Here is an 8,381-nt window from a genome sequence, read left to right on the forward strand (position 1 = left end):
TTTTTCACCTTGAGCTCAAATTCGTTTTGAGCCCTCCTTAGAAAGCGCTTTAGGGTCCCTTGGGTTTCTGATTTATCCTGCAAAAAGAACACCCAAGTGAAGCGGGAAAAATCATCAACAATTACAAGACCATACTTACTTCCCCCGATGCTAAGGTAGGCAACGGGTCCAAAGAGGTCCATGTGAAGAAGCTCCACTGGTCTTGATGTTGTCATCACATTCTTGCTGTGATGAGTGCTTCCCACCTGTTTTCCTGCCTGACATGCTGCACAAGGTCTGTCTTTCTCAAAACAGACATCGGTTAGTCCTAACACATGATCTCCCTTTAGAATCTTATGAAGGTTCTTCATCCCAACATGTGCTAGACGGTGATGCCAGAGCCAGCCCATACTAGTCTTAGCCATTAAGCATGCATCTAGATCGGCATTCTCTTTCGAAAAATCAACTAAATAGAGCTTGCCGTCTAATACACCCTTAAATGCTAATGAACTATCACTCCTTCTAAAGACAGATACATCAACATTTGTAAACAAACAATTGTAGCCCATGTGGCACAATTGACTTACAGACAGGAGGTTGTATCCTAATGACTCCACTAAAAATACTGAAAGGGAATTAGGCTTACACCTAGTCCCTAATTAATTTTGGTGGTTGAATTGCCCAACACAAACATTTGGACTAACTAAGTTTGCCCAAGTGTATAGATTACACAGGTGTAAAAGGTTCACACTCAGCCAATAAAATGACCAAGTTTTGGATTCAACAAAGGAGCAAAGTGGCAGCCGAAGGCCCTCTGGTCTGGGAGCACCGGACTGTCCGGTGTACACCGGACAGTGTCCGGTGCACCAGAGGACTCCAACTCAAACTCGCCACCTTCGGGAATTTCCAGAGGCGACTCCGCTATAATTCACCGGACTGTCCGGTGTACACCGGACAGTGTCCGGTGCTCCAAGGAAGCGCGGCCTCCAGAACTCGGCAGCCTCGGGATTTCACTTCAGTCGCTCCGCTATAATTCACCAGACTGTCCGGTGTGCACCGGACTGTCCGGTGTACCAGCGGAGCAACGGCTACTTCCGCGCCAACGGCTACCTGCTGCGCATTTAATGCGCGCTCTGCGCGCGCAGATGGCAGGCGCGCCCATTCTGGTGCACCGGACAAGGAACAGTACCTGTCCGGTGTGCACCGGACATCCAGGCGGGCCCACAAGTCAGAAGCTCCAACGGCTAGAATCCAACGGCAGTGACGACGTGGCAGGGGGCACCGGACTGTCCGGTGTGCACCGGACTGTTCGGTGCGCCATCGAGCAGACAGCCTCCCATCGGCCACTTTTGGTGGTTGGGGCTATAAATACCCCAACCACCACACCATTCATTGCATCCAAGTTTTCCACTTCCTAACTACTACAAGAGCTCTAGCATTCAATTCTAGACACACCAAAGAGATCAAATCCTCTCCAAATTCCACACAACGCCATAGTGACTAGAGAGAGTGATTTGCTTGTGTTCTTTCGAGCTCTTGCGCTTGGATTGCTTTCTTCCTTCTTGATCCTTCTTTGCAATCAAACTCACTTGTAATTTGAAGCAAGAGACACCAAACTTGTGGTGGTCCTTGTGGGAACTTTGTGTTCCAAAGTGATTGAGAAGAGAAAGCTCACTCGATCCGTGGATCGTTTGAGAGAGGGAAGGGTTGAAAGAGACCCGGCCTTTGTGGCCTCCTCAACGGGGAGTAGGTTTACAAGAACCGAACCTCGGTAAAACAAATCTCCGTGTCTCACTTGCTTATTCGCTTGGGATTTGTTTTGCGCTCTCTCACGCGGACTCGTTTCTTTATTACTAACGCTAACCCCGGCTTGTAGTTGTGTTTATATTTGTAAATTTCAGTTTCGCCCTATTCACCCCCCCTCTAGGCGACTTTCAATTGGTATCAGAACCCGGTGCTTCATTAGAGCCTAACCGCTCGAAGTGATGTCGGGAGATCACGCCAAGAAGGAGATGGAGACCGGCGAAAAGCCCACTACAAGCCAAGGGAGCACTTCATCGGAAGAGTCCCGCACCAAAAGGAGGGAGAAGAAGAAGATCTCCTCCAACAAAGGGAAGGAGAAGAGATCTTCTTCTCACCACAAAGAGAAGAAGGAAAAATCTTCTTCCCACAAGCCGCATCGGAGTGGAGACAAGCAAAAGAGGATGAGGAAAGTGGTCTACTACGAGACCGACACTTCATCGACATCGACCTCCGGCTCCGACGCGCCCTCCGTAACTTCTAAACGCCAAGAGCGTAAGAAGTTTAGTAAGATCCCCCTACACTACCCTCGCATTTCTAAACATGCACCTTTACTTTCCGTCCCATTAGGCAAACCACCAACTTTTGATGGTGAAGATTATGCTAGGTGGAGTGATTTAATGCGATTTCATCTAACCTCACTCCACAAAAGTATATGGGATGTTGTTGAGTTTGGTGCACAGGTACCATCCGTAGGGGATAAGGATTATGATGAGGATGAGGTGGCCCAAATCGAGCACTTCAACTCTCAAGCGACAACAATACTCCTCGCCTCTCTAAGTAGAGAGGAGTATAACAAAGTGCAAGGATTGAAGAGCGCCAAGGAAGTTTGGGATGTGCTCAAAACCGCGCACGAGGGAGATGAGCTCACAAAGATCACCAAGCGGGAAACGATCGAGGGGGAGCTCGGTCGGTTCCGGCTTCGCAAAGGGGAAGAGCCACAACACATGTACAACCGGCTCAAGACCTTGGTGAACCAAGTGCGCAACCTCGGGAGCGTAAAATGGGATGACCATGAAATGGTTAAGGTTATTCTAAGATCTCTTATTTTTCTTAACCCTACTCAAGTTCAATTAATTCGTGGTAATCCTAGATATACTAAAATGACCCCCGAGGAAGTTATCGGGCATTTTGTAAGTTTTGAGTGCATGATCGAAGGCTCAAGAAAGATCAACGAGCTTGACGAACCCACCACATCCGAAGCTCAACCCGTCGCATTCAAGGCGACGGAAGAAAAGAAGGAGGAGGCTACACCAAGTCGACAACCAATAGACGCCTCCAAGCTCGACAATGAGGAAATGGCGCTCGTCATCAAGAGCTTCCGCCAAATCCTCAAGCAAAGGAGAGGGAAAGACTACAAGTCCCGCTCCAAAAAGGTTTGCTACAAGTGTGGTAAGCCCGGTCATTTTATTGCTAAATGTCCTATATCTAGTGACAGTGACCGAGGCGACGACAAGAAGGGGAGAAGAAAGGAAAAGAAGAAGTACTACAAGAAGAAGGGCGGCGATGCCCATGTTTGTCGGGAGTGGGATTCCGACGAAAGCTCAAGCGACTCCTCCGACGACGAGGACGCTGCCAACATCGCCGTCACCAAGGGACTTCTTTTCCCCAACGTCGGCCACAAGTGCCTCATGGCAAAGGACGGCAAGCGGAAGAAGGTTAAATCTAACTCCTCCACTAAATATGAGTCTTCTAGTGATGATAATGCTAGTGATGAGGAGGATAATTTGCATTCCCTTTTTGCCAACCTTAACATAGCTCAAAAGGAGAAATTAAATGAATTGGTTAGTGCTATTCATGAAAAGGATGACCTCTTGGATTCCCAAGAGGACCTCCTTATTAAGGAAAATAAGAAGCATGTTAAGGTTAAAAAGGCTTATGCTCTTGAAATTGAGAAATGTGAAAAGTTATCTAGTGAGCTAAGCACTTGCCGTGAGATGATTGACAACCTTAGACATGAAAATGCTAGTTTAAATGCTAAGGTTGATTCACATGTTTGTAATGTTTCAATTCCCAATCCTAAAGATAATAATGATGATTTGCTTGCTAGGATTGAAGAATTAAACATTTCTCTTGCTAGCCTTAGAATTGAAAATGAAAATTTAATTGCTAAGGCTAAAGATTTTGATGCTTGCAAAGTTACAATTTCCGATCTTAGAGATAAAAATGATATCCTTCATGCTAAGATTGTTGAACTTAATTCTTGCAAACCCTCTACATCTATTGTTGAACATGTATCTATTTGTACTAGATGTAGAGATATTGATGTTAATGCTATTCATGATCACATGTCCTTAATTAAACAACAAAATGATCATATAGCAAAACTAGATGCTAAAATTGCCGAGCACAACTTAGAAGATGAGAAATTTAAATTTGCTCGTAGCATGCTTTATAATGGGAGACGCCCGGGCATCAAGGATGGCATTGGATTCCAAAGGGGAAACAATGTCAAACTTAATGCCCCTCCTAAAAGATTGTCTAATTTTGTAAAGGGCAAGGCTCCCATGCCTCAGGATAACGAGGGTTATATTTTGTACCCCGCCGGATATCCTGAGAGCAAAATTAGGAGAATTCATTCTAGGAAGTCTCATTCTGGCCCTAATCATGCATTTATGTATAAGGGTGAGACATCTAGCTCTAGGCAACCAACCCGTGCCAAGTTGCCTAATAAAACTCCTAATGCATCAAATGATCATAACATTTCATTTAAAACTTTTGATGCATCTTATGTTTTGACTAACAAATCCGGCAAAGTAGTTGCCAAATATGTTGGGGGCAAGCACAAGGGCTCCAAGACTTGTGTTTGGGTACCCAAAGTTCTTGTGTCTAATGCCAAAGGACCCAAAACCATTTGGGTACCTAAAGTCAAGAACTAAACTTGTTTTGTAGGTTTATGCATCCGGGGGCTCAAGTTGGATACTTGACAGCGGGTGCACAAACCACATGACAGGGGAGAAAAGGATGTTCTCCTCCTACAAGAAAAACCAAGATCCCCAACGAGCTATCACATTCGGGGATGGAAATCAAGGTTTGGTCAAAGGGCTTGGTAAAATAGCTATATCTCCTGACCATTCTATTTCCAATGTTTTTCTTGTAGATTCTTTAGATTACAATTTGCTTTCCGTATCTCAATTATGTCAAATGGGCTACAACTGTCTATTCACTGATGTAGGTGTCACTGTCTTTAGAAGAAGTGATGATTCAATAGCATTTAAGGGAGTGTTAGAGGGTCAGCTATACTTGGTAGATTTTGATAGAGCTGAACTCGACACTTGCTTAATTGCTAAGACTAACATGGGTTGGCTCTGGCACTGCCGACTAGCTCATGTTGGGATGAAGAATCTTCATAAGCTTCTAAAGGGAGAACACATTTTAGGACTAACAAATGTTCATTTTGAGAAAGACAGGATTTGTAGCGCATGCCAAGCAGGAAAGCAAGTTGGCACTCATCATCCACAAAAGAACATAATGACGACCGACAGGCCACTAGAGCTCCTACACATGGATCTATTCGGCCCGATTGCTTACATAAGCATCGGCGGGAGTAAGTACTGTCTTGTTATTGTGGATGATTATTCTCGCTTCACTTGGGTATTCTTTTTACAGGAAAAATCTCAAACCCAAGAGACCTTAAAAGGATTCTTGAGACGGGCTCAAAATGAGTTCGGCTTAAGGATCAAGAAAATAAGAAGCGACAACGGGACGGAGTTCAAGAACTCTCAAATTGAAGGCTTTCTTGAGGAGGAGGGCATCAAGCATGAGTTCTCTTCTCCCTACACTCCACAACAAAATGGTGTAGTGGAGAGGAAGAATAGAACTCTATTGGACATGGCAAGGACCATGCTTGATGAGTACAAGACTTCGGATCGGTTTTGGGCCGAGGCGGTCAACACCGCTTGCTACGCCATCAACCGGTTATATCTACACCAAATCCTCAAGAAGACATCATATGAACTCCTAACCGGTAAAAAGCCCAACATTTCATATTTTAGAGTCTTTGGTAGCAAATGCTTTATTCTTGTTAAAAGAGGTAGAAAATCTAAATTTGCTCCTAAGACTGTAGAAGGTTTTTTACTTGGTTATGACTCAAACACAAGGGCATATAGGGTCTTTAACAAGTCCACTGGACTAGTTGAAGTCTCATGTGACGTTGTGTTTGATGAGACTAACGGCTCTCAAGTAGAGCAAGTTGATCTTGATGAGATAGGTGATGAAGAGGCTCCGTGCATCGCACTAAGGAACATGTCCATTGGGGATGTGTGTCCTAAGGAATCCGAAGAGCCTCCAAATGCACAAGATCAACCATCCTCCTCCATGCAAGCATCTCCACCAACTCAAAATGAGGAAGAGGCTCAAGTTGATGAAGAAGAAGATCAATCAAATGAGCCACCTCAAGACGACGACATAGATCAAGGGGGAGATGCAAATGATAAAGACAAGGAGGATGAGCAAGAACCAAGACCGCCACACCCAAGAGTCCACCAAGCAATCCAACGAGATCACCCCGTCGACACCATCCTCGGCGACATTCATAAGGGGGTAACTACTCGATCTCGTGTTGCACATTTTTGTGAACATTACTCGTTTGTTTCCTCTATTGAGCCACACAGGGTAGAGGAAGCACTCCAAGATTCGGATTGGGTGGTGGCGATGCAAGAGGAGCTCAACAACTTCACTAGAAATGAGGTATGGCATTTAGTTCCACGTCCTAACCAAAATGTTGTAGGAACCAAATGGGTCTTCCGCAACAAGCAAGATGAGCATGGTGTGGTGACAAGGAACAAAGCTCGACTTGTGGCCAAAGGATACTCCCAAGTCGAAGGTTTGGATTTCGGTGAAACCTATGCACCCGTAGCTAGGCTTGAGTCAATTCGCATATTATTAGCCTATGCTACTTACCATGGCTTTAAGCTCTATCAAATGGACGTGAAAAGTGCCTTCCTCAATGGACCAATCAAGGAAGAGGTCTATGTTGAGCAACCTCCCGGCTTTGAAGACAGTGAGTATCCTAACCATGTCTATAAGCTCTCTAAGGCGCTTTATGGGCTCAAGCAAGCCCCAAGAGCATGGTATGAATGCCTTAGAGATTTCCTTATTGCTAATGGCTTCAAAGTCGGAAAGGCCGATCCTACACTCTTTACTAAAACACTTGAGAATGACTTGTTTGTATGCCAAATTTATGTTGATGATATTATATTTGGGTCTACTAACGAGTCTACATGTGAAGAGTTTAGTAGGATTATGACACAGAAATTCGAGATGTCTATGATGGGGGAGTTGAAATATTTCTTAGGATTCCAAGTGAAGCAACTCCAAGAGGGCACCTTCATTAGCCAAACCAAGTACACTCAAGACATTCTAACCAAGTTTGGGATGAAGGATGCCAAGCCCATCAAGACACCCATGGGAACCAATGGACATCTCGACCTCGACACCGGAGGTAAGTCCGTGGATCAAAAGGTATACCGGTCGATGATAGGTTCTTTACTCTATCTATGTGCATCTCGACCGGATATTATGCTTTCCGTATGCATGTGTGCAAGATTCCAAGCCGACCCTAAGGAAGCTCACCTTACGGCCGTGAAACGAATCTTGAGATATTTGGCTTATACTCCTAAGTTTGGGCTTTGGTATCCTAGGGGATCCACATTTGATTTGATTGGTTATTCCGATGCCGATTGGGCGGGGTGTAAAATCAATAGGAAGAGCACATCAGGGACTTGCCAGTTCTTGGGAAGATCCTTGGTGTCTTGGGCTTCAAAGAAGCAAAATTCGGTCGCTCTTTCCACCGCCGAAGCCGAGTATATTGCCGCAGGCCATTGTTGCGCGCAATTGCTTTGGATGAGGCAAACCCTGCGGGACTACGGTTACAAATTAACCAAAGTCCCTTTGCTATGTGATAATGATCAAATTGGCCGACAATCCCGTCGAGCATAGCCGCACTAAACACATAGCCATTCGGTATCACTTTTTGAGGGATCACCAACAAAAGGGAGATATCGAGATTTCTTACATTAATACTAAAGATCAATTAGCCGATATCTTTACCAAGCCACTTGATGAACAATCTTTTAACAAACTTAGGCATGAGCTCAATATTCTTGATTCTAGGAACTTCTTTTGCTAGATTGCACTCATAGCACATTTTGTATACCTTTGATCATATCTCTTTCATATGCTATGACTAATGTGTTTTCAAGTCTATTTCAAACCAAGTCATAGGCATATTGAAAGGGAATTGGAGTCTTCGGCAAAGACAAAGTCTTCCACTACGTAACTCATACTTCGCCGTCACTTCAAGCATGAGCATCAAGCAAAAGGACCGGACTTCGTCTTTGGGGGAGAAATGAGCCCAAGGCAAAAGGACCGCACTTCGTCTTTGGTATAATCTTAACTCATTTATTTATGACCAAAGGGGAAGATAGCACTTCGAGGGCTCTAATGGTTCCGTTTTTGGCGATTCATGCCAAAAAGGGGGAGAAATGAGCCCAAAGCAAAAGGACCGCACCACCACCAATTTCAAAAACTTAAGTGTTGAATATTTTTCGATTGATATCCTATTGTGTTCAAAAGGGGGAGAAAGTAGTATTTCAAAAATG

The sequence above is a fragment of the Zea mays genome, chromosome 10, assembly GCF_902167145.1.
Source record: "Zea mays cultivar B73 chromosome 10, Zm-B73-REFERENCE-NAM-5.0, whole genome shotgun sequence".
In the NCBI taxonomy this organism is placed as follows: Eukaryota; Viridiplantae; Streptophyta; class Magnoliopsida; order Poales; family Poaceae; genus Zea; species Zea mays.